Raw genomic sequence first — 23,414 nt, 5'->3', positions numbered from 1 at the left:
CATCTCTCCCTCTCCAGTACTCACCTATTAGGCTTCTTTTTAACTGTCTAGAAAAGCCTCGGAAATGCCAAGTCAGCAGCATCTGCTCATCTGGTGTTGTTTTACAACTTTTTGCCTTGTTGTCTTTGCACTCTACTCAGGGCCTTGCTCAAATTTGGAACGTTCTCTCTAGGCCCTCATTCATTCTACTTTTGTCCTGAGTTTTCTCACAGTAGATGTTGAGATGTTGTGTCAGCTTACCTACAACTTGCTTTCCCAGCACCTAGCAATTAAGAAAACATACTAAAAGTACAGAAAAAAAAGTAGTAACAAACTTAAGTCAAATGAAAGCAACCACTTTTTTTGCTTGCCGGGACTGAAAGGCTTTTTGGTTTGTAACTTTTGTTGGGAAGTACCTCATCTAAAAACAAGTTAAGGGAAAGAGCAACTTCCTTTTTTTCAATCCTCTCAGCTAAATCTCAGGCCGTGTGCAGAGTGCCCTCCTCATACTGCTATGTGAGCACCTTTGGAGTGCAAAGCCTAATACACACCATACCAATGCCTGTCAGATAGATGGGTCGAACAGATGATTTCCGGCAGGTCCGATCTGATTTCCGATCGTTTTTCTGATCGATTTGCATAGTAGTGATCGGAAATCCGAACGGAAATCCGATCCTGTCTGTCGGAAAGGATCTATCGGCCCATCTATCTGATGGGGAATTGCATGGTGTGCACCAGGCATACGAGAATGAGTATCTTTCAGGTGGTTGTTCCTTGTCAAGTGATTGATTGTAAGTCTCTCCTTGACAAAAGGACTGGAGTAAAGCCAACGGAAATCTGGGAAAAGCAGATAAGAAAAGTAGTATAGGAAAGATGAGTAAGATTGTAAGAAGGAGTGTTTTTCTCTTTCTTGGGGTGGTGAAGCACTTTTGCTGAAAAGTTGTTAAAAGAGGTTGTGTGAGTAAAAGTGAAGGGGAAAGCTGAGATGACATTTTCGTTTGTTAGCAAAGGGAGTGGGGAGTGGCATGTGAAAGAGGAAGTGATGGCCTGGTGATGGTTTGTAATCGTTTTGGAGGAGCTCTGCCTAGTAGAAAGTAAAAGGAGAAGCTTTGATCGCCCAACGTGGGGCTCGAACCCACGACCCTGAGATTAAGAGTCTCATGCTCTACCGACTGAGCTAGCCGGGCTTGCTTGCTTGAGCTGAAATGTCAAAAATTGCAAAATGGCGCCAGCTTCACCTTTGCCATCCGCACAGAAGAAGGCAATCTTGTATGGCCTGATTTGGCTGGCCACGTTTTTCAGCACCGAGCAACAGGGCAAGGCATTGGTGGTTCAGTGGTAGAATTCTCGCCTGCCACGCGGGAGGCCTGGGTTCGATTCCCGGCCAATGCAAATGCTAGGATTTTGGCACACCTCCACACTTTGCACTTCTCAAGCTTAAGACATCTCTGCAGGCCAGAAGCCATTTAAGGACATTTGCAAGAGTCACCGTGGCACTTGGCCACAGTGCTGGCTGACAGTCGAGAAGAGGGACACTAGTACCCAGCAAACATGACTCTAAGACACACAAGTTAAAGCAGCCTTGGGACACTTGCATGCCCAAAGGCCTTGCATGTCTTCTAGCAGTGCCAGTGACGTGCAGCATCTCTCCCTCTCCAGTACTCACCTATTAGGCTTCTTTTTAACTGTCTAGAAAAGCCTCGGAAATGCCAAGTCAGCAGCATCTGCTCATCTGGTGTTGTTTTACAACTTTTTGCCTTGTTGTCTTTGCACTCTACTCAGGGCCTTGCTCAAATTTGGAACGTTCTCTCTAGGCCCTCATTCATTCTACTTTTGTCCTGAGTTTTCTCACAGTAGATGTTGAGATGTTGTGTCAGCTTACCTACAACTTGCTTTCCCAGCACCTAGCAATTAAGAAAACATACTAAAAGTACAGAAAAAAAAGTAGTAACAAACTTAAGTCAAATGAAAGCAACCACTTTTTTTGCTTGCCGGGACTGAAAGGCTTTTTGGTTTGTAACTTTTGTTGGGAAGTACCTCATCTAAAAACAAGTTAAGGGAAAGAGCAACTTCCTTTTTTTCAATCCTCTCAGCTAAATCTCAGGCCGTGTGCAGAGTGCCCTCCTCATACTGCTATGTGAGCACCTTTGGAGTGCAAAGCCTAATACACACCATACCAATGCCTGTCAGATAGATGGGTCGAACAGATGATTTCCGGCAGGTCCGATCTGATTTCCGATCGTTTTTCTGATCGATTTGCATAGTAGTGATCGGAAATCCGAACGGAAATCCGATCCTGTCTGTCGGAAAGGATCTATCGGCCCATCTATCTGATGGGGAATTGCATGGTGTGCACCAGGCATACGAGAATGAGTATCTTTCAGGTGGTTGTTCCTTGTCAAGTGATTGATTGTAAGTCTCTCCTTGACAAAAGGACTGGAGTAAAGCCAACGGAAAGCTGTGAAAAGCAGATAAGAAAAGTAGTATAGGAAAGATGAGTAAGATTGTAAGAAGGAGTGTTTTTCTCTTTCTTGGGGTGGTGAAGCACTTTTGCTGAAAAGTTGTTAAAAGAGGTTGTGTGAGTAAAAGTGAAGGGGAAAGCTGAGATGACATTTTCGTTTGTTAGCAAAGGGAGTGGGGAGTGGCATGTGAAAGAGGAAGTGATGGCCTGGTGATGGTTTGTAATAGTTTTGGAGGAGCTCTGCCTAGTAGAAAGTAAAAGGAGAAGCTTTGATCGCCCAACGTGGGGCTCGAACCCACGACCCTGAGATTAAGAGTCTCATGCTCTACCGATTGAGCTAGCCGGGCTTGCTTGCTTGAGCTGAAATGTCAAAAATTGCAAAATGGCGCCAGCCTCACCTTTGCCATCCGCACAGAAGAAGGCAATCTTGTATGGCCTGATTTGGCTGGCCACGTTTTTCAGCACCAAGCAACAGGGCAAGGCATTGGTGGTTCAGTGGTAGAATTCTCGCCTGCCACGCGGGTTCGATTCCCGGCCAATGCAAATGCTAGGATTTTGGCACACCTCCACACTTTGCACTTCTCAAGCTTAAGACATCTCTGCAGGCCAGAAGCCACTTAAGGACATTTGCAAGAGTCGCCGTGGCACTTGGCCACAGTGCTGGCTGACAGTCGAGAAGAGGGACACTAGTACCCAGCAAACATGACTCTAAGACACACAAGTTAAAGCAGCCTTGGGACACTTGCGTGCCCAAAGGCCTTGCATGTCTTCTAGCAGTGCCAGTGACGTGCAGCATCTCTCCCTCTCCAGTACTCACCTATTAGGCTTCTTTTTAACTGTCTAGAAAAGCCTCGGAAATGCCAAGTCAGCAGCATCTGCTCATCTGGTGTTGTTTTACAACTTTTTGCCTTGTTGTCTTTGCACTCTACTCAGGGCCTTGCTCAAATTTGGAACGTTCTCTCTAGGCCCTCATTCATTCTACTTTTGTCCTGAGTTTTCTCACAGTAGATGTTGAGATGTTGTGTCAGCTTACCTACAACTTGCTTTCCCAGCACCTAGCAATTAAGAAAACATACTAAAAGTACAGAAAAAAAAGTAGTAACAAACTTAAGTCAAATGAAAGCAACCACTTTTTTTGCTTGCCGGGACTGAAAGGCTTTTTGGTTTGTAACTTTTGTTGGGAAGTACCTCATCTAAAAACAAGTTAAGGGAAAGAGCAACTTCCTTTTTTTCAATCCTCTCAGCTAAATCTCAGGCCGTGTGCAGAGTGCCCTCCTCATACTGCTATGTGAGCTCCTTTGGAGTGCAAAGCCTAATACACACCATACCAATGCCTGTCAGATAGATGGGTCGAACAGATGATTTCCGGCAGGTCCGATCTGATTTCCGATCGTTTTTCTGATTGATTTGCATAGTAGTGAAATCCGATCGTGTCTGTCGGAAAGGATCTATCGGCCCATCTATCTGATGGGGAATTGCATGGTGTGCACCAGGCATACGAGAATGAGTATCTTTCAGGTGGTTGTTCCTTGTCAAGTGATTGATTGTAAGTCTCTCCTTGACAAAAGGACTGGAGTAAAGCCAACGGAAATCTGGGAAAAGCAGATAAGAAAAGTAGTATAGGAAAGATGAGTAAGATTGTAAGAAGGAGTGTTTTTCTCTTTCTTGGGGTGGTGAAGCACTTTTGCTGAAAAGTTGTTAAAAGAGGTTGTATGAGTAAAAGTGAAGGGGAAAGCTGAGATGACATTTTCGTTTGTTAGCAAAGGGAGTGGGGAGTGGCATGTGAAAGAGGAAGTGATGGCCTGGTGATGGTTTGTAATCGTTTTGGAGGAGCTCTGCCTAGTAGAAAGTAAAAGGAGAAGCTTTGATCGCCCAACGTGGGGCTCGAACCCACGACCCTGAGATTAAGAGTCTCATGCTCTACCGACTGAGCTAGCCGGGCTTGCTTGCTTGAGCTGAAATGTCAAAAAATGCAAAATGGCGCCAGCCTCACCTTTGCCATCCGCACAGAAGAAGGCAATCTTGTATGGCCTGATTTGGCTGGCCACGTTTTTCAGCACCGAGCAACAGGGCAAGGCATTGGTGGTTCAGTGGTAGAATTCTCGCCTGCCACGCGGGAGGCCCGGGTTCGATTCCCGGCCAATGCAAATGCTAGGATTTTGGCACACCTCCACACTTTGCACTTCTCAAGCTTAAGACATCTCTGCAGGCCAGAAGCCATTTAAGGACATTTGCAAGAGTCACCGTGGCACTTGGCCACAGTGCTGGCTGACAGTCGAGAAGAGGGACACTAGTACCCAGCAAACATGACTCTAAGACACACAAGTTAAAGCAGCCTTGGGACACTTGCGTGCCCAAAGGCCTTGCATGTCTTCTAGCAGTGCCAGTGACGTGCAGCATCTCTCCCTCTCCAGTACTCACCTATTAGGCTTCTTTTTAACTGTCTAGAAAAGCCTCGGAAATGCCAAGTCAGCAGCATCTGCTCATCTGGTGTTGTTTTACAACTTTTTGCCTTGTTGTCTTTGCACTCTACTCAGGGCCTTGCTCAAATTTGGAACGTTCTCTCTAGGCCCTCATTCATTCTACTTTTGTCCTGAGTTTTCTCACAGTAGATGTTGAGATGTTGTGTCAGCTTACCTACAACTTGCTTTCCCAGCACCTAGCAATTAAGAAAACATACTAAAAGTACAGAAAAAAAAGTAGTAACAAACTTAAGTCAAATGAAAGCAACCACTTTTTTTGCTTGCCGGGACTGAAAGGCTTTTTGGTTTGTAACTTTTGTTGGGAAGTACCTCATCTAAAAACAAGTTAAGGGAAAGAGCAACTTCCTTTTTTTCAATCCTCTCAGCTAAATCTCAGGCCGTGTGCAGAGTGCCCTCCTCATACTGCTATGTGAGCACCTTTGGAGTGCAAAGCCTAATACACACCATACCAATGCCTGTCAGATAGATGGGTCGAACAGATGATTTCCGGCAGGTCCGATCTGATTTCCGATCGTTTTTCTGATCGATTTGCATAGTAGTGATCGGAAATCCGAACGGAAATCCGATCCTGTCTGTCGGAAAGGATCTATCGGCCCATCTATCTGATGGGGAATTGCATGGTGTGCACCAGGCATACGAGAATGAGTATCTTTCAGGTGGTTGTTCCTTGTCAAGTGATTGATTGTAAGTCTCTCCTTGACAAAAGGACTGGAGTAAAGCCAACGGAAAGCTGTGAAAAGCAGATAAGAAAAGTAGTATAGGAAAGATGAGTAAGATTGTAAGAAGGAGTGTTTTTCTCTTTCTTGGGGTGGTGAAGCACTTTTGCTGAAAAGTTGTTAAAAGAGGTTGTGTGAGTAAAAGTGAAGGGGAAAGCTGAGATGACATTTTGGTTTGTTAGCAAAGGGAGTGGGGAGTGGCATGTGAAAGAGGAAGTGATGGCCTGGTGATGGTTTGTAATCGTTTTGGAGGAGCTCTGCCTAGTAGAAAGTAAAAGGAGAAGCTTTGATCGCCCAACGTGGGGCTCGAACCCACGACCCTGAGATTAAGAGTCTCATGCTCTACCGACTGAGCTAGCCGGGCTTGCTTGCTTGAGCTGAAATGTCAAAAATTGCAAAATGGCGCCAGCCTCACCTTTGCCATCCGCACAGAAGAAGGCAATCTTGTATGGCCTGATTTGGCTGGCCACGTTTTTCAGCACCGAGCAACAGGGCAAGGCATTGGTGGTTCAGTGGTAGAATTCTCGCCTGCCACGCGGGAGGCCTGGGTTTGATTCCCGGCCAATGCAAATGCTAGGATTTTGGCACACCTCCACACTTTGCACTTCTCAAGCTTAAGACATCTCTGCAGGCCAGAAGCCATTTAAGGACATTTGCAAGAGTCACCGTGGCACTTGGCCACAGTGTTGGCTGACAGTCGAGAAGAGGGACACTAGTACCCAGCAAACATGACTCTAAGACACACAAGTTAAAGCAGCCTTGGGACACTTGCGTGCCCAAAGGCCTTGCATGTCTTCTAGCAGTGCCAGTGACGTGCAGCATCTCTCCCTCTCCAGTACTCACCTATTAGGCTTCTTTTTAACTGTCTAGAAAAGCCTCGGAAATGCCAAGTCAGCAGCATCTGCTCATCTGGTGTTGTTTTACAACTTTTTGCCTTGTTGTCTTTGCACTCTACTCAGGGCCTTGCTCAAATTTGGAACGTTCTCTCTAGGCCCTCATTCATTCTACTTTTGTCCTGAGTTTTCTCACAGTAGATGTTGAGATGTTGTGTCAGCTTACCTACAACTTGCTTTCCCAGCACCTAGCAATTAAGAAAACATACTAAAAGTACAGAAAAAAAAGTAGTAACAAACTTAAGTCAAATGAAAGCAACCACTTTTTTTGCTTGCCGGGACTGAAAGGCTTTTTGGTTTGTAACTTTTGTTGGGAAGTACCTCATCTAAAAACAAGTTAAGGGAAAGAGCAACTTCCTTTTTTTCAATCCTCTCAGCTAAATCTCAGGCCGTGTGCAGAGTGCCCTCCTCATACTGCTATGTGAGCACCTTTGGAGTGCAAAGCCTAATACACACCATACCAATGCCTGTCAGATAGATGGGTCGAACAGATGATTTCCGGCAGGTCCGATCTGATTTCCGATCGTTTTTCTGATTGATTTGCATAGTAGTGAAATCCGATCGTGTCTGTCGGAAAGGATCTATCGGCCCATCTATCTGATGGGGAATTGCATGGTGTGCACCAGGCATACGAGAATGAGTATCTTTCAGGTGGTTGTTCCTTGTCAAGTGATTGATTGTAAGTCTCTCCTTGACAAAAGGACTGGAGTAAAGCCAACGGAAATCTGGGAAAAGCAGATAAGAAAAGTAGTATAGGAAAGATGAGTAAGATTGTAAGAAGGAGTGTTTTTCTCTTTCTTGGGGTGGTGAAGCACTTTTGCTGAAAAGTTGTTAAAAGAGGTTGTGTGAGTAAAAGTGAAGGGGAAAGCTGAGATGACATTTTCGTTTGTTAGCAAAGGGAGTGGGGAGTAGCATGTGAAAGAGGAAGTGATGGCCTGGTGATGGTTTGTAATCGTTTTGGAGGAGCTCTGCCTAGTAGAAAGTAAAAGGAGAAGCTTTGATCGCCCAACGTGGGGCTCGAACCCACGACCCTAAGATTAAGAGTCTCATGCTCTACCGATTGAGCTAGCCGGGCTTGCTTGCTTGAGCTGAAATGTCAAAAATTGCAAAATGGCGCCAGCCTCACCTTTGCCATCCGCACAGAAGAAGGCAATCTTGTATGGCCTGATTTGGCTGGCCACGTTTTTCAGCACCGAGCAACAGGGCAAGACATTGGTGGTTCAGTGGTAGAATTCTCGCCTGCCACGTAGGAGGCCCGGGTTCGATTCCCGGCCAATGCAAATGCTAGGATTTTGGCACACCTCCACACTTTGCACTTCTCAAGCTTAAGACATCTCTGCAGGCCAGAAGCCATTTAAGGACATTTGCAAGAGTCACCGTGGCACTTGGCCACAGTGCTGGCTGACAGTCGAGAAGAGGGACACTAGTACCCAGCAAACATGACTCTAAGACACACAAGTTAAAGCAGCCTTGGGACACTTGCGTGCCCAAAGGCCTTGCATGTCTTCTAGCAGTGCCAGTGACGTGCAGCATCTCTCCCTCTCCAGTACTCACCTATTAGGCTTCTTTTTAACTGTCTAGAAAAGCCTTGGAAATGCCAAGTCAGCAGCATCTGCTCATCTGGTGTTGTTTTACAACTTTTTGCCTTGTTGTCTTTGCACTCTACTCAGGGCCTTGCTCAAATTTGGAGCGTTCTCTCTAGGCCCTCATTCATTCTACTTTTGTCCTGAGTTTTCTCACAGTAGATGTTGAGATGTTGTGTCAGCTTACCTACAACTTGCTTTCCCAGCACCTAGCAATTAAGAAAACATACTAAAAGTACAGAAAAAAAGTAGTAACAAACTTAAGTCAAATGAAAGCAACCACTTTTTTTGCTTGCCGGGACTGAAAGGCTTTTTGGTTTGTAACTTTTGTTGGGAAGTACCTCATCTAAAAACAAGTTAAGGGAAAGAGCAACTTCCTTTTTTTCAATCCTCTCAGCTAAATCTCAGGCCGTGTGCAGAGTGCCCTCCTCATACTGCTATGTGAGCACCTTTGGAGTGCAAAGCCTAATACACACCATACCAATGCCTGTCAGATAGATGGGTCGAACAGATGATTTCTGGCAGGTCCGATCTGATTTCCGATCGTTTTTCTGATCGATTTGCATAGTAGTGATCGGAAATCCGAACGGAAATCCGATCGTGTCTGTCGGAAAGGATCTATCGGCCCATCTATCTGATGGGGAATTGCATGGTGTGCACCAGGCATACGAGAATGAGTATCTTTCAGGTGGTTGTTCCTTGTCAAGTGATTGATTGTAAGTCTCTCCTTGACAAAAGGACTGGAGTAAAGCCAACGGAAATCTGGGAAAAGCAGATAAGAAAAGTAGTATAGGAAAGATGAGTAAGATTGTAAGAAGGAGTGTTTTTCTCTTTCTTGGGGTGGTGAAGCACTTTTGCTGAAAAGTTGTTAAAAGAGGTTGTGTGAGTAAAAGTGAAGGGGAAAGCTGAGATGACATTTTCGTTTGTTAGCAAAGGGAGTGGGGAGTGGCATGTGAAAGAGGAAGTGATGGCCTGGTGATGGTTTGTAATCGTTTTGGAGGAGCTCTGCCTAGTAGAAAGTAAAAGGTGAAGCTTTGATCGCCCAACGTGGGGCTCGAACCCACGACCCTGAGATTAAGAGTCTCATGCTCTACCGACTGAGCTAGCCGGGCTTGCTTGCTTGAGCTGAAATGTCAAAAAATGCAAAATGGCGCCAGCCTCACCTTTGCCATCCGCACAGAAGAAGGCAATCTTGTATGGTCTGATTTGGCTGGCCACGTTTTTCAGCACCGAGCAACAGGGCAACGCATTGGTGGTTCAGTGGTAGAATTCTCGCCTGCCACGCGGGAGGCCCGGGTTCGATTCCCGGCCAATGCAAATGCTAGGCTTTTGGCACACCTCCACACTTTGCACTTCTCAAGCTTAAGACATCTCTGCAGGCCAGAAACCATTTAAGGACATTTGCAAGAGTCACCGTGGCACTTGGCCACAGTGCTGGCTGACAGTCGAGAAGAGGGACACTAGTACCCAGCAAACATGACTCTAAGACACACAAGTTAAAGCAGCCTTGGGACACTTGCGTGCCCAAAGGCCTTGCATGTCTTCTAGCAGTGCCAGTGACGTGCAGCATCTCTCCCTCTCCAGTACTCACCTATTAGGCTTCTTTTTAACTGTCTAGAAAAGCCTCGGAAATGCCAAGTCAGCAGCATCTGCTCATCTGGTGTTGTTTTACAACTTTTTGCCTTGTTGTCTTTGCACTCTACTCAGGGCCTTGCTCAAATTTGGAACGTTCTCTCTAGGCCCTCATTCATTCTACTTTTGTCCTGAGTTTTCTCACAGTAGATGTTGAGATGTTGTGTCAGCTTACCTACAACTTGCTTTCCCAGCACCTAGCAATTAAGAAAACATACTAAAAGTACAGAAAAAAAAGTAGTAACAAACTTAAGTCAAATGAAAGCAACCACTTTTTTTGCTTGCCGGGACTGAAAGGCTTTTGGTTTGTAACTTTTGTTGGGAAGTACCTCATCTAAAAACAAGTTAAGGGAAAGAGCAACTTCCTTTTTTTCAATCCTCTCAGCTAAATCTCAGGCCGTGTGCAGAGTGCCCTCCTCATACTGCTATGTGTGCACCTTTGGAGTGCAAAGCCTAATACACACCATACCAATGCCTGTCAGATAGATGGGTCGAACAGATGATTTCCGGCAGGTCCGATCTGATTTCCGATCGTTTTTCTGATCGATTTGCATAGTAGTGATCGGAAATCCGAACGGAAATCCGATCCTGTCTGTCGGAAAGGATCTATCGGCCCATCTATCTGATGGGGAATTGCATGGTGTGCACCAGGCATACGAGAATGAGTATCTTTCAGGTGGTTGTTCCTTGTCAAGTGATTGATTGTAAGTCTCTCCTTGACAAAAGGACTGGAGTAAAGCCAACGGAAAGCTGTGAAAAGCAGATAAGAAAAGTAGTATAGGAAAGATGAGTAAGATTGTAAGAAGGAGTGTTTTTCTCTTTCTTGGGGTGGTGAAGCACTTTTGCTGAAAAGTTGTTAAAAGAGGTTGTGTGAGTAAAAGTGAAGGGGAAAGCTGAGATGACATTTTCGTTTGTTAGCAAAGGGAGTGGGGAGTGGCATGTGAAAGAGGAAGTGATGGCCTGGTGATGGTTTGTAATCGTTTTGGAGGAGCTCTGCCTAGTAGAAAGTAAAAGGAGAAGCTTTGATTGCCCAACGTGGGGCTCGAACCCACGACCCTGAGATTAAGAGTCTCATGCTCTACCGACTGAGCTAGCCGGGCTTGCTTGCTTGAGCTGAAATGTCAAAAATTGCAAAATGGCGCCAGCCTCACCTTTGCCATCCGCACAGAAGAAGGCAATCTTGTATGGCCTGATTTGGCTGGCCACGTTTTTCAGCACTGAGCAACAGGGTAAGGCATTGGTGGTTCAGTGGTAGAATTCTCGCCTGCCACGCGGGAGGCCTGGGTTCGATTCCCGGCCAATGCAAATGCTAGGAGTTTGGCACACCTCCACACTTTGCACTTCTCAAGCTTAAGACATCTCTGCAGGCCAGAAGCCATTTAAGGACATTTGCAAGAGTCACCGTGGCACTTGGCCACAGTGCTGGCTGACAGTCGAGAAGAGGGACACTAGTACCCAGCAAACATGACTCTAAGACACACAAGTTAAAGCAGCCTTGGGACACTTGCGTGCCCAAAGGCCTTGCATGTCTTCTAGCAGTGCCAGTGACGTGCAGCATCTCTCCCTCTCACCTATTAGGCTTCTTTTTAACTGTCTAGAAAAGCCTCGGAAATGCCAAGTCAGCAGCATCTGCTCATCTGGTGTTGTTTTACAACTTTTTGCCTTGTTGTCTTTGCACTCTACTCAGGGCCTTGGTCAAATTTGGAACGTTCTCTCTAGGCCCTCATTCATTCTACTTTTGTCCTGAGTTTTCTCACAGTAGATGTTGAGATGTTGTGTCAGCTTACCTACAACTTGCTTTCCCAGCACCTAGCAATTAAGAAAACATACTAAAAGTACAGAAAAAAAAGTAGTAACAAACTTAAGTCAAATGAAAGCAACCACTTTTTTTGCTTGCCGGGACTGAAAGGCTTTTTGGTTTGTAACTTTTGTTGGGAAGTACCTCATCTAAAAACAAGTTAAGGGAAAGAGCAACTTCCTTTTTTTCAATCCTCTCAGCTAAATCTCAGGCCGTGTGCAGAGTGCCCTCCTCATACTGCTATGTGAGCACCTTTGGAGTGCAAAGCCTAATACACACCATACCAATGCCTGTCAGATAGATGGGTCGAACAGATGATTTCCGGCAGGTCCGATCTGATTTCCGATCGTTTTTCTGATTGATTTGCATAGTAGTGAAATCCGATCGTGTCTGTCGGAAAGGATCTATCGGCCCATCTATCTGATGGGGAATTGCATGGTGTGCACCAGGCATACGAGAATGAGTATCTTTCAGGTGGTTGTTCCTTGTCAAGTGATTGATTGTAAGTCTCTCCTTGACAAAAGGACTGGAGTAAAGCCAACGGAAATCTGGGAAAAGCAGATAAGAAAAGTAGTATAGGAAAGATGAGAAAGATTGTAAGAAGGAGTGTTTTTCTCTTTCTTGGGGTGGTGAAGCACTTTTGCTGAAAAGTTGTTAAAAGAGGTTGTGTGAGTAAAAGTGAAGGGGAAAGCTGAGATGACATTTTCGTTTGTTAGCAAAGGGAGTGGGGAGTGGCATGTGAAAGAGGAAGTGATGGCCTGGTGATGGTTTGTAATCGTTTTGGAGGAGCTCTGCCTAGTAGAAAGTAAAAGGAGAAGCTTTGATCGCCCAACATGGGGCTCGAACCCACAACCCTGAGATTAAGAGTCTCATGCTCTACCGACTGAGCTAGCCGGGCTTGCTTGCTTGAGCTGAAATGTCAAAAATTGCAAAATGGCGCCAGCCTCACCTTTGCCATCCGCACAGAAGAAGGCAATCTTGTATGGCCTGATTTGGCTGGCCACGTTTTTCAGCACCGAGCAACAGGGCAAGGCATTGGTGGTTCAGTGGTAGAATTCTCGCCTGCCACGCGGGAGGCCCGGGTTTGATTCCCGGCCAATGCAAATGCTAGGCTTTTGGCACACCTCCACACTTTGCACTTCTCAAGCTTAAGACATCTCTGCAGGCCAGAAGCCATTTAAGGACATTTGCAAGAGTCACCGTGGCACTTGGCCACAGTGCTGGCTGACAGTCGAGAAGAGGGACACTAGTACCCAGCAAACATGACTCTAAGACACACAAGTTAAAGCAGCCTTGGGACACTTGCGTGCCCAAAGGCCTTGCATGTCTTCTAGCAGTGCCAGTGACGTGCAGCATCTCTCCCTCTCCAGTACTCACCTATTAGGCTTCTTTTTAACTGTCTAGAAAAGCCTCGGAAATGCCAAGTCAGCAGCATCTGCTCATCTGGTGTTGTTTTACAACTTTTTGCCTTGTTGTCTTTGAACTCTACTCAGGGCCTTGCTCAAATTTGGAACGTTCTCTCTAGGCCCTCATTCATTCTACTTTTGTCCTGAGTTTTCTCACAGTAGATGTTGAGATGTTGTGTCAGCTTACCTACAACTTGCTTTCCCAGCACCTAGCAATTAAGAAAACATACTAAAAGTACAGAAAAAAAAGTAGTAACAAACTTAAGTCAAATGAAAGCAACCACTTTTTTTTGCTTGCCGGGACTGAAAGGCTTTTGGTTTGTAACTTTTGTTGGGAAGTACCTCATCTAAAAACAAGTTAAGGGAAAGAGCAACTTCCTTTTTTTCAATCCTCTCAGCTAAATCTCAGGCCGTGTGCAGAGTGCCCTCCTCATACTGCTATGTGTGCACCTTTGGAGTGCAAAGCCTAATACACACCATACCAATGCCTGTCAGATAGATGGGTCGAACAGATGATTTCCGGCAGGTCCGATCTGATTTCCGATCGTTTTTCTGATCGATTTGCATAGTAGTGATCGGAAATCCGAACGGAAATCCGATCCTGTCTGTCGGAAAGGATCTATCGGCCCATCTATCTGATGGGGAATTGCATGGTGTGCACCAGGCATACGAGAATGAGTATCTTTCAGGTGGTTGTTCCTTGTCAAGTGATTGATTGTAAGTCTCTCCTTGACAAAAGGACTGGAGTAAAGCCAACGGAAAGCTGTGAAAAGCAGATAAGAAAAGTAGTATAGGAAAGATGAGTAAGATTGTAAGAAGGAGTGTTTTTCTCTTTCTTGGGGTGGTGAAGCACTTTTGCTGAAAAGTTGTTAAAAGAGGTTGTGTGAGTAAAAGTGAAGGGGAAAGCTGAGATGACATTTTCGTTTGTTAGCAAAGGGAGTGGGGAGTGGCATGTGAAAGAGGAAGTGATGGCCTGGTGATGGTTTGTAATCGTTTTGGAGGAGCTCTGCCTAGTAGAAAGTAAAAGGAGAAGCTTTGATCGCCCAACGTGGGGCTCGAACCCACGACCCTGAGATTAAGAGTCTCATGCTCTACCGACTGAGCTAGCCGGGCTTGCTTGCTTGAGCTGAAATGTCAAAAATTGCAAAATGGCGCCAGCCTCACCTTTGCCATCCGCACAGAAGAAGGCAATCTTGTATGGCCTGATTTGGCTGGCCACGTTTTTCAGCACCGAGCAACAGGGCAAGGCATTGGTGGTTCAGTGGTAGAATTCTCGCCTGCCACGCGGGAGGCCTGGGTTCGATTCCCGGCCAATGCAAATGCTAGGATTTTGGCACACCTCCACACTTTGCACTTCTCAAGCTTAAGACATCTCTGCAGGCCAGAAGCCATTTAAGGACATTTGCAAGAGTCACCGTGGCACTTGGCCACAGTGCTGGCTGACAGTCGAGAAGAGGGACACTAGTACCCAGCAAACATGACTCTAAGACACACAAGTTAAAGCAGCCTTGGGACACTTGCGTGCCCAAAGGCCTTGCATGTCTTCTAGCAGTGCCAGTGACGTGCAGCATCTCTCCCTCTCACCTATTAGGCTTCTTTTTAACTGTCTAGAAAAGCCTCGGAAATGCCAAGTCAGCAGCATCTGCTCATCTGGTGTTGTTTTACAACTTTTTGCCTTGTTGTCTTTGCACTCTACTCAGGGCCTTGGTCAAATTTGGAACGTTCTCTCTAGGCCCTCATTCATTCTACTTTTGTCCTGAGTTTTCTCACAGTAGATGTTGAGATGTTGTGTCAGCTTACCTACAACTTGCTTTCCCAGCACCTAGCAATTAAGAAAACATACTAAAAGTACAGAAAAAAAAGTAGTAACAAACTTAAGTCAAATGAAAGCAACCACTTTTTTTGCTTGCCGGGACTGAAAGGCTTTTTGGTTTGTAACTTTTGTTGGGAAGTACCTCATCTAAAAACAAGTTAAGGGAAAGAGCAACTTCCTTTTTTTCAATCCTCTCAGCTAAATCTCAGGCCGTGTGCAGAGTGCCCTCCTCATACTGCTATGTGAGCACCTTTGGAGTGCAAAGCCTAATACACACCATACCAATGCCTGTCAGATAGATGGGTCGAACAGATGATTTCCGGCAGGTCCGATCTGATTTCCGATCGTTTTTCTGATTGATTTGCATAGTAGTGAAATCCGATCGTGTCTGTCGGAAAGGATCTATCGGCCCATCTATCTGATGGGGAATTGCATGGTGTGCACCAGGCATACGAGAATGAGTATCTTTCAGGTGGTTGTTCCTTGTCAAGTGATTGATTGTAAGTCTCTCCTTGACAAAAGGACTGGAGTAAAGCCAACGGAAATCTGGGAAAAGCAGATAAGAAAAGTAGTATAGGAAAGATGAGTAAGATTGTAAGAAGGAGTGTTTTTCTCTTTCTTGGGGTGGTGAAGCACTTTTGCTGAAAAGTTGTTAAAAGAGGTTGTGTGAGTAAAAGTGAAGGGGAAAGCTGAGATGACATTTTCGTTTGTTAGCAAAGGGAGTGGGGAGTGGCATGTGAAAGAGGAAGTGATGGCCTGGTGATGGTTTGTAATCGTTTTGGAGGCGCTCTGCCTAGTAGAAAGTAAAAGGAGAAGCTTTGATCGCCCAACGTGGGGCTCGATCCCACGACCGTGAGATTAAGAGTCTCATGCTCTACCGACTGAGCTAGCCGGGCTTGCTTGCTTGAGCTGAAATGTCAAAAATTGCAAAATGGCGCCAGCCTCACCTTTGCCATCCGCACAGAAGAAGGCAATCTTGTATGGCCTGATTTGGCTGGCCACGTTTTTCAGCACCGAGCAAACGGGCAACGCATTGGTGGTTCAGTGGTAGAATTCTCGCCTGCCACGCGGGAGGCCCGGGTTCGATTCCCGGCCAATGCAAATGCTAGGCTTTTGGCACACCTCCACACTTTGCACTTCTCAAGCTTAAGACATCTCTGCAGGCCAGAAACCATTTAAGGACATTTGCAAGAGTCACCGTGGCACTTGGCCACAGTGCTGGCTGACAGTCGAGAAGAGGGACACTAGTACCCAGCAAACATGACTCTAAGACACACAAGTTAAAGCAGCCTTGGGACACTTGCGTGCCCAAAGGCCTTGCATGTCTTCTAGCAGTGCCAGTGACGTGCAGCATCTCTCCCTCTCACCTATTAGGCTTCTTTTTAACTGTCTAGAAAAGCCTCGGAAATGCCAAGTCAGCAGCATCTGCTCATCTGGTGTTGTTTTACAACTTTTTGCCTTGTTGTCTTTGCACTCTACTCAGGGCCTTGGTCAAATTTGGAACGTTCTCTCTAGGCCCTCATTCATTCTACTTTTGTCCTGAGTTTTCTCACAGTAGATGTTGAGATGTTGTGTCAGCTTACCTACAACTTGCTTTCCCAGCACCTAGCAATTAAGAAAACATACTAAAAGTACAGAAAAAAAAGTAGTAACAAACTTAAGTCAAATGAAAGCAACCACTTTTTTTGCTTGCCGGGACTGAAAGGCTTTTTGGTTTGTAACTTTTGTTGGGAAGTACCTCATCTAAAAACAAGTTAAGGGAAAGAGCAACTTCCTTTTTTTCAATCCTCTCAGCTAAATGTCAGGCCGTGTGCAGAGTGCCCTCCTCATACTGCTATGTGAGCACCTTTGGAGTGCAAAGCCTAATACACACCATACCAATGCCTGTCAGATAGATGGGTCGAACAGATGATTTCCGGCAGGTCCGATCTGATTTCCGATCGTTTTTCTGATTGATTTGCATAGTAGTGAAATCCGATCGTGTCTGTCGGAAAGGATCTATCGGCCCATCTATCTGATGGGGAATTGCATGGTGTGCACCAGGCATACGAGAATGAGTATCTTTCAGGTGGTTGTTCCTTGTCAAGTGATTGATTGTAAGTCTCTCCTTGACAAAAGGACTGGAGTAAAGCCAACGGAAATCTGGGAAAAGCAGATAAGAAAAGTAGTATAGGAAAGATGAGTAAGATTGTAAGAAGGAGTGTTTTTCTCTTTCTTGGGGTGGTGAAGCACTTTTGCTGAAAAGTTGTTAAAAGAGGTTGTGTGAGTAAAAGTGAAGGGGAAAGCTGAGATGACATTTTCGTTTGTTAGCAAAGGGAGTGGGGAGTGGCATGTGAAAGAGGAAGTGATGGCCTGGTGATGGTTTGTAATCGTTTTGGAGGAGCTCTGCCTAGTAGAAAGTAAAAGGAGAAGCTTTGATCGCCCAACATGGGGCTCGAACCCACAACCCTGAGATTAAGAGTCTCATGCTCTACCGACTGAGCTAGCCGGGCTTGCTTGCTTGAGCTGAAATGTCAAAAATTGCAAAATGGCGCCAGCCTCACCTTTGCCATCCGCACAGAAGAAGGCAATCTTGTATGGCCTGATTTGGCTGGCCACGTTTTTTAGCACCGAGCAACAGGGCAAGGCATTGGTGGTTCAGTGGTAGAATTCTCGCCTGCCACGCGGGAGGCCCGGGTTTGATTCCCGGCCAATGCAAATGCTAGGCTTTTGGCACACCTCCACACTTTGCACTTCTCAAGCTTAAGACATCTCTGCAGGCCAGAAGCCATTTAAGGACATTTGCAAGAGTCACCGTGGCACTTGGCCACAGTGCTGGCTGACAGTCGAGAAGAGGGACACTAGTACCCAGCAAACATGACTCTAAGACACACAAGTTAAAGCAGCCTTGGGACACTTGCGTGCCCAATAGGGATGGTCGGAATGCCAAATTCCGATTCCGCGGTAATTCCGCATTCCGTCATGTACCGATTACCGATTCCGCTTTCCGCTACCAATTTCCGCATTCCAAGGCGGAATTTCCGCCGGAAATCGCGGAAATTCCGCCCGACTTTAACATCAATTTTCTCAAAAACTATAAGGTCTTTTTAAAAACTTTTTTTTGCATCTTGCTCAGAAGGTTCTGTTTAATAAACCCTGAAAATTTGGTGTTTCTAGGGCTTACGGGGGCTTTGCCATTAACTGCTAAAGTCGGCAGATTTTTACTGTAATGTAAAATGCAGAAAATAGGCAGATGCAGATTTTCTGCATTTTACATTACAGTAAAAAACCGCCGACTTTAGTGGTTAATAGAAAAGCCCCCTTAAGTCCTAGAAACACCAAATTTTCAGCGTTTATTAAACCAAATCTTGTGAACAAGATGCAAAAAAAAGTTTTCAAAAAGACCTTATAGTTTTTGAGAAAATCGATGTTAAAGTCGGGTGTATTTTCCGCGATTTCCGGCGGAAATTTCCGTGATTTCCGGCGGAAATCCGCCTACGGCACTAGCATTACCGATTTCCGCATTCCGATACGGAAATGCAATTTCCGATCGGAATTTCGGAAATTGCATTTCCGCGGAATCCGAATGAGCATCCCTAGTGCCCAAAGGCCTTGCATGTCTTCTAGCAGTGCCAGTGACGTGCAGCATCTCTCCCTCTCCAGTACTCACCTATTAGGCTTCTTTTTAACTGTCTAGAAAAGCCTCGGAAATGCCAAGTCAGCAGCATCTGCTCATCTGGTGTTGTTTTACAACTTTTTGCCTTGTTGTCTTTGCACTCTACTCAGGGCCTTGCTCAAATTTGGAACGTTCTCTCTAGGCCCTCATTCATTCTACTTTTGTCCTGAGTTTTCTCACAGTAGATGTTGAGATGTTGTGTCAGCTTACCTACAACTTGCTTTCCCAGCACCTAGCAATTAAGAAAACATACTAAAAGTACAGAAAAAAAAGTAGTAACAAACTTAAGTCAAATGAAAGCAACCACTTTTTTTTGCTTGCCGGGACTGAAAGGCTTTTGGTTTGTAACTTTTGTTGGGAAGTACCTCATCTAAAAACAAGTTAAGGGAAAGAGCAACTTCCTTTTTTTCAATCCTCTCAGCTAAATCTCAGGCCGTGTGCAGAGTGCCCTCCTCATACTGCTATGTGTGCACCTTTGGAGTGCAAAGCCTAATACACACCATACCAATGCCTGTCAGATAGATGGGTCGAACAGATGATTTCCGGCAGGTCCGATCTGATTTCCGATCGTTTTTCTGATCGATTTGCATAGTAGTGATCGGAAATCCGAACGGAAATCCGATCCTGTCTGTCGGAAAGGATCTATCGGCCCATCTATCTGATGGGGAATTGCATGGTGTGCACCAGGCATACGAGAATGAGTATCTTTCAGGTGGTTGTTCCTTGTCAAGTGATTGATTGTAAGTCTCTCCTTGACAAAAGGACTGGAGTAAAGCCAACGGAAAGCTGTGAAAAGCAGATAAGAAAAGTAGTATAGGAAAGATGAGTAAGATTGTAAGAAGGAGTGTTTTTCTCTTTCTTGGGGTGGTGAAGCACTTTTGCTGAAAAGTTGTTAAAAGAGGTTGTGTGAGTAAAAGTGAAGGGGAAAGCTGAGATGACATTTTCGTTTGTTAGCAAAGGGAGTGGGGAGTGGCATGTGAAAGAGGAAGTGATGGCCTGGTGATGGTTTGTAATCGTTTTGGAGGAGCTCTGCCTAGTAGAAAGTAAAAGGAGAAGCTTTGATCGCCCAACGTGGGGCTCGAACCCACGACCCTGAGATTAAGAGTCTCATGCTCTACCGACTGAGCTAGCCGGGCTTGCTTGCTTGAGCTGAAATGTCAAAAATTGCAAAATGGCGCCAGCCTCACCTTTGCCATCCGCACAGAAGAAGGCAATCTTGTATGGCCTGATTTGGCTGGCCACGTTTTTCAGCACCGAGCAACAGGGCAAGGCATTGGTGGTTCAGTGGTAGAATTCTCGCCTGCCACGCGGGAGGCCTGGGTTCGATTCCCGGCCAATGCAAATGCTAGGATTTTGGCACACCTCCACACTTTGCACTTCTCAAGCTTAAGACATCTCTGCAGGCCAGAAGCCATTTAAGGACATTTGCAAGAGTCACCGTGGCACTTGGCCACAGTGCTGGCTGACAGTCGAGAAGAGGGACACTAGTACCCAGCAAACATGACTCTAAGACACACAAGTTAAAGCAGCCTTGGGACACTTGCGTGCCCAAAGGCCTTGCATGTCTTCTAGCAGTGCCAGTGACGTGCAGCATCTCTCCCTCTCACCTATTAGGCTTCTTTTTAACTGTCTAGAAAAGCCTCGGAAATGCCAAGTCAGCAGCATCTGCTCATCTGGTGTTGTTTTACAACTTTTTGCCTTGTTGTCTTTGCACTCTACTCAGGGCCTTGGTCAAATTTGGAACGTTCTCTCTAGGCCCTCATTCATTCTACTTTTGTCCTGAGTTTTCTCACAGTAGATGTTGAGATGTTGTGTCAGCTTACCTACAACTTGCTTTCCCAGCACCTAGCAATTAAGAAAACATACTAAAAGTACAGAAAAAAAAGTAGTAACAAACTTAAGTCAAATGAAAGCAACCACTTTTTTTGCTTGCCGGGACTGAAAGGCTTTTTGGTTTGTAACTTTTGTTGGGAAGTACCTCATCTAAAAACAAGTTAAGGGAAAGAGCAACTTCCTTTTTTTCAATCCTCTCAGCTAAATCTCAGGCCGTGTGCAGAGTGCCCTCCTCATACTGCTATGTGAGCACCTTTGGAGTGCAAAGCCTAATACACACCATACCAATGCCTGTCAGATAGATGGGTCGAACAGATGATTTCCGGCAGGTCCGATCTGATTTCCGATCGTTTTTCTGATTGATTTGCATAGTAGTGAAATCCGATCGTGTCTGTCGGAAAGGATCTATCGGCCCATCTATCTGATGGGGAATTGCATGGTGTGCACCAGGCATACGAGAATGAGTATCTTTCAGGTGGTTGTTCCTTGTCAAGTGATTGATTGTAAGTCTCTCCTTGACAAAAGGACTGGAGTAAAGCCAACGGAAATCTGGGAAAAGCAGATAAGAAAAGTAGTATAGGAAAGATGAGTAAGATTGTAAGAAGGAGTGTTTTTCTCTTTCTTGGGGTGGTGAAGCACTTTTGCTGAAAAGTTGTTAAAAGAGGTTGTGTGAGTAAAAGTGAAGGGGAAAGCTGAGATGACATTTTCGTTTGTTAGCAAAGGGAGTGGGGAGTGGCATGTGAAAGAGGAAGTGATGGCCTGGTGATGGTTTGTAATCGTTTTGGAGGAGCTCTGCCTAGTAGAAAGTAAAAGGAGAAGCTTTGATCGCCCAACGTGGGGCTCGAACCCACGACCCTGAGATTAAGAGTCTCATGCTCTACCGACTGAGCTAGCCAGGCTTGCTTGCTTGAGCTGAAATGTCAAAAATTGCAAAATGGCGCCAGCCTCACCTTTGCCATCCGCACAGAAGAAGGCAATCTTGTATGGCCTGATTTGGCTGGCCACGTTTTTCAGCACCGAGCAACAGGGCAAGGCATTGGTGGTTCAGTGGTAGAATTCTCGCCTGCCACGCGGGAGGCCCGGGTTCGATTCCCAGCCAATGCAAATGCTAGGCTTTTGGCACACCTCCACACTTTGCACTTCTCAAGCTTAAGACATCTCTGCAGGCCAGAAGCCATTTAAGGACATTTGCAAGAGTCACCGTGGCACTTGGCCACAGTGCTGGCTGACAGTCGAGAAGAGGGACACTAGTACCCAGCAAACATGACTCTAAGACACACAAGTTAAAGCAGCCTTGGGACACTTGCGTGCCCAAAGGCCTTGCATGTCTTCTAGCAGTGCCAGTGACGTGCAGCATCTCTCCCTCTCCAGTACTCACCTATTAGGCTTCTTTTTAACTGTCTAGAAAAGCCTCGGAAATGCCAAGTCAGCAGCATCTGCTCATCTGGTGTTGTTTTACAACTTTTTGCCTTGTTGTCTTTGCACTCTACTCAGGGCCTTGCTCAAATTTGGAACGTTCTCTCTAGGCCCTCATTCATTCTACTTTTGTCCTGAGTTTTCTCACAGTAGATGTTGAGATGTTGTGTCAGCTTACCTACAACTTGCTTTCCCAGCACCTAGCAATTAAGAAAACATACTAAAAGTACAGAAAAAAAAGTAGTAACAAACTTAAGTCAAATGAAAGCAACCACTTTTTTTGCTTGCCGGGACTGAAAGGCTTTTTGGTTTGTAACTTTTGTTGGGAAGTACCTCATCTAAAAACAAGTTAAGGGAAAGAGCAACTTCCTTTTTTTCAATCCTCTCAGCTAAATCTCAGGCCGTGTGCAGAGTGCCCTCCTCATACTGCTATGTGAGCACCTTTGGAGTGCAAAGCCTAATACACACCATACCAATGCCTGTCAGATAGATGGGTCGAACAGATGATTTCCGGCAGGTCCGATCTGATTTCCGATCGTTTTTCTGATCGATTTGCATAGTAGTGATCGGAAATCCGAACGGAAATCCGATCCTGTCTGTCGGAAAGGATCTATCGGCCCATCTATCTGATGGGGAATTGCATGGTGTGCACCAGGCATACGAGAATGAGTATCTTTCAGGTGGTTGTTCCTTGTCAAGTGATTGATTGTAAGTCTCTCCTTGACAAAAGGACTGGAGTAAAGCCAACGGAAAGCTGTGAAAAGCAGATAAGAAAAGTAGTATAGGAAAGATGAGTAAGATTGTAAGAAGGAGTGTTTTTCTCTTTCTTGGGGTGGTGAAGCACTTTTGCTGAAAAGTTGTTAAAAGAGGTTGTGTGAGTAAAAGTGAAGGGGAAAGCTGAGATGACATTTTCGTTTGTTAGCAAAGGGAGTGGGGAGTGGCATGTGAAAGAGGAAGTGATGGCCTGGTGATGGTTTGTAATCGTTTTGGAGGAGCTCTGCCTAGTAGAAAGTAAAAGGAGAAGCTTTGATCGCCCAACGTGGGGCTCGAACCCACAACCCTGAGATTAAGAGTCTCATGCTCTACCGACTGAGCTAGCCAGGCTTGCTTGCTTGAGCTGAAATGTCAAAAATTGCAAAATGGCGCCAGCCTCACCTTTGCCATCCGCACAGAAGAAGGCAATCTTGTATGGCCTGATTTGGCTGGCCACGTTTTTCAGCACTGAGCAACAGGGCAAGGCATTGGTGGTTCAGTGGTAGAATTCTCGCCTGCCACGTGGGAGGCCTGGGTTCGATTCCCGGCCAATGCAAATGCTAGGATTTTGGCACACCTCCACACTTTGCACTTCTCAAGCTTAAGACATCTCTGCAGGCCAGAAGCCATTTAAGGACATTTGCAAGAGTCACCGTGGCACTTGGCCACAGTGCTGGCTGACAGTCGAGAAGAGGGACACTAGTACCCAGCAAACATGACTCTAAGACACACAAGTTAAAGCAGCCTTGGGACACTTGCGTGCCCAAAGGCCTTGCATGTCTTCTAGCAGTGCCAGTGACGTGCAGCATCTCTCCCTCTCCAGTACTCACCTATTAGGCTTCTTTTTAACTGTCTAGAAAAGCCTCGGAAATGCCAAGTCAGCAGCATCTGCTCATCTGGTGTTGTTTTACAACTTTTTGCCTTGTTGTCTTTGCACTCTACTCAGGGCCTTGCTCAAATTTGGAACGTTCTCTCTAGGCCCTCATTCATTCT

General features: G+C 45.7%; 19 non-coding genes across 19 annotated transcripts; 9 read left to right on the top strand and 10 right to left on the bottom strand.

The window, feature by feature from the left end:
• Positions 1 to 1,093: 1,093 nt before the first annotated feature.
• TRNAK-CUU (transfer RNA lysine (anticodon CUU)) lies at positions 1,094 to 1,166 on the bottom strand. Its single transcript has one exon. It is a non-coding gene; the product is annotated as a tRNA-Lys (tRNA).
• A 134-nt stretch (positions 1,167 to 1,300) lies between these two features.
• Positions 1,301 to 1,371, top strand: TRNAG-GCC (transfer RNA glycine (anticodon GCC)). The gene has a single exon. It is a non-coding gene; the product is annotated as a tRNA-Gly (tRNA).
• Positions 1,372 to 2,714: 1,343 nt separating this feature from the next.
• On the bottom strand, positions 2,715 to 2,787 carry TRNAK-CUU (transfer RNA lysine (anticodon CUU)). The gene has a single exon. It is a non-coding gene; the product is annotated as a tRNA-Lys (tRNA).
• Positions 2,788 to 4,309: 1,522 nt separating this feature from the next.
• TRNAK-CUU (transfer RNA lysine (anticodon CUU)) lies at positions 4,310 to 4,382 on the bottom strand. The gene has a single exon. It is a non-coding gene; the product is annotated as a tRNA-Lys (tRNA).
• A 134-nt stretch (positions 4,383 to 4,516) lies between these two features.
• On the top strand, positions 4,517 to 4,587 carry TRNAG-GCC (transfer RNA glycine (anticodon GCC)). The gene has a single exon. It is a non-coding gene; the product is annotated as a tRNA-Gly (tRNA).
• Positions 4,588 to 5,930: 1,343 nt separating this feature from the next.
• On the bottom strand, positions 5,931 to 6,003 carry TRNAK-CUU (transfer RNA lysine (anticodon CUU)). The gene has a single exon. It is a non-coding gene; the product is annotated as a tRNA-Lys (tRNA).
• Positions 6,004 to 9,154: 3,151 nt separating this feature from the next.
• TRNAK-CUU (transfer RNA lysine (anticodon CUU)) lies at positions 9,155 to 9,227 on the bottom strand. The gene has a single exon. It is a non-coding gene; the product is annotated as a tRNA-Lys (tRNA).
• A 134-nt stretch (positions 9,228 to 9,361) lies between these two features.
• Positions 9,362 to 9,432, top strand: TRNAG-GCC (transfer RNA glycine (anticodon GCC)). The gene has a single exon. It is a non-coding gene; the product is annotated as a tRNA-Gly (tRNA).
• Positions 9,433 to 10,774: 1,342 nt separating this feature from the next.
• On the bottom strand, positions 10,775 to 10,847 carry TRNAK-CUU (transfer RNA lysine (anticodon CUU)). Its single transcript has one exon. It is a non-coding gene; the product is annotated as a tRNA-Lys (tRNA).
• Positions 10,848 to 10,981: 134 nt separating this feature from the next.
• Positions 10,982 to 11,052, top strand: TRNAG-GCC (transfer RNA glycine (anticodon GCC)). The gene has a single exon. It is a non-coding gene; the product is annotated as a tRNA-Gly (tRNA).
• Positions 11,053 to 12,577: 1,525 nt separating this feature from the next.
• Positions 12,578 to 12,648, top strand: TRNAG-GCC (transfer RNA glycine (anticodon GCC)). The gene has a single exon. It is a non-coding gene; the product is annotated as a tRNA-Gly (tRNA).
• A 1,343-nt stretch (positions 12,649 to 13,991) lies between these two features.
• On the bottom strand, positions 13,992 to 14,064 carry TRNAK-CUU (transfer RNA lysine (anticodon CUU)). The gene has a single exon. It is a non-coding gene; the product is annotated as a tRNA-Lys (tRNA).
• Positions 14,065 to 14,198: 134 nt separating this feature from the next.
• On the top strand, positions 14,199 to 14,269 carry TRNAG-GCC (transfer RNA glycine (anticodon GCC)). Its single transcript has one exon. It is a non-coding gene; the product is annotated as a tRNA-Gly (tRNA).
• Positions 14,270 to 15,794: 1,525 nt separating this feature from the next.
• Positions 15,795 to 15,865, top strand: TRNAG-GCC (transfer RNA glycine (anticodon GCC)). Its single transcript has one exon. It is a non-coding gene; the product is annotated as a tRNA-Gly (tRNA).
• A 1,525-nt stretch (positions 15,866 to 17,390) lies between these two features.
• TRNAG-GCC (transfer RNA glycine (anticodon GCC)) lies at positions 17,391 to 17,461 on the top strand. Its single transcript has one exon. It is a non-coding gene; the product is annotated as a tRNA-Gly (tRNA).
• Positions 17,462 to 19,482: 2,021 nt separating this feature from the next.
• On the bottom strand, positions 19,483 to 19,555 carry TRNAK-CUU (transfer RNA lysine (anticodon CUU)). Its single transcript has one exon. It is a non-coding gene; the product is annotated as a tRNA-Lys (tRNA).
• Positions 19,556 to 19,689: 134 nt separating this feature from the next.
• Positions 19,690 to 19,760, top strand: TRNAG-GCC (transfer RNA glycine (anticodon GCC)). Its single transcript has one exon. It is a non-coding gene; the product is annotated as a tRNA-Gly (tRNA).
• Positions 19,761 to 21,078: 1,318 nt separating this feature from the next.
• Positions 21,079 to 21,151, bottom strand: TRNAK-CUU (transfer RNA lysine (anticodon CUU)). Its single transcript has one exon. It is a non-coding gene; the product is annotated as a tRNA-Lys (tRNA).
• Positions 21,152 to 22,699: 1,548 nt separating this feature from the next.
• TRNAK-CUU (transfer RNA lysine (anticodon CUU)) lies at positions 22,700 to 22,772 on the bottom strand. The gene has a single exon. It is a non-coding gene; the product is annotated as a tRNA-Lys (tRNA).
• Between the last annotated feature and the right edge of the window lie 642 nt (positions 22,773 to 23,414).

Source organism: Hyperolius riggenbachi, chromosome 4 (assembly GCF_040937935.1).
Source record: "Hyperolius riggenbachi isolate aHypRig1 chromosome 4, aHypRig1.pri, whole genome shotgun sequence".
Taxonomy (NCBI): Eukaryota; Metazoa; Chordata; class Amphibia; order Anura; family Hyperoliidae; genus Hyperolius; species Hyperolius riggenbachi.
Note: the sequence above shows the minus strand (reverse complement) of the source record. Positions and strands in the feature narration are given on the sequence as shown.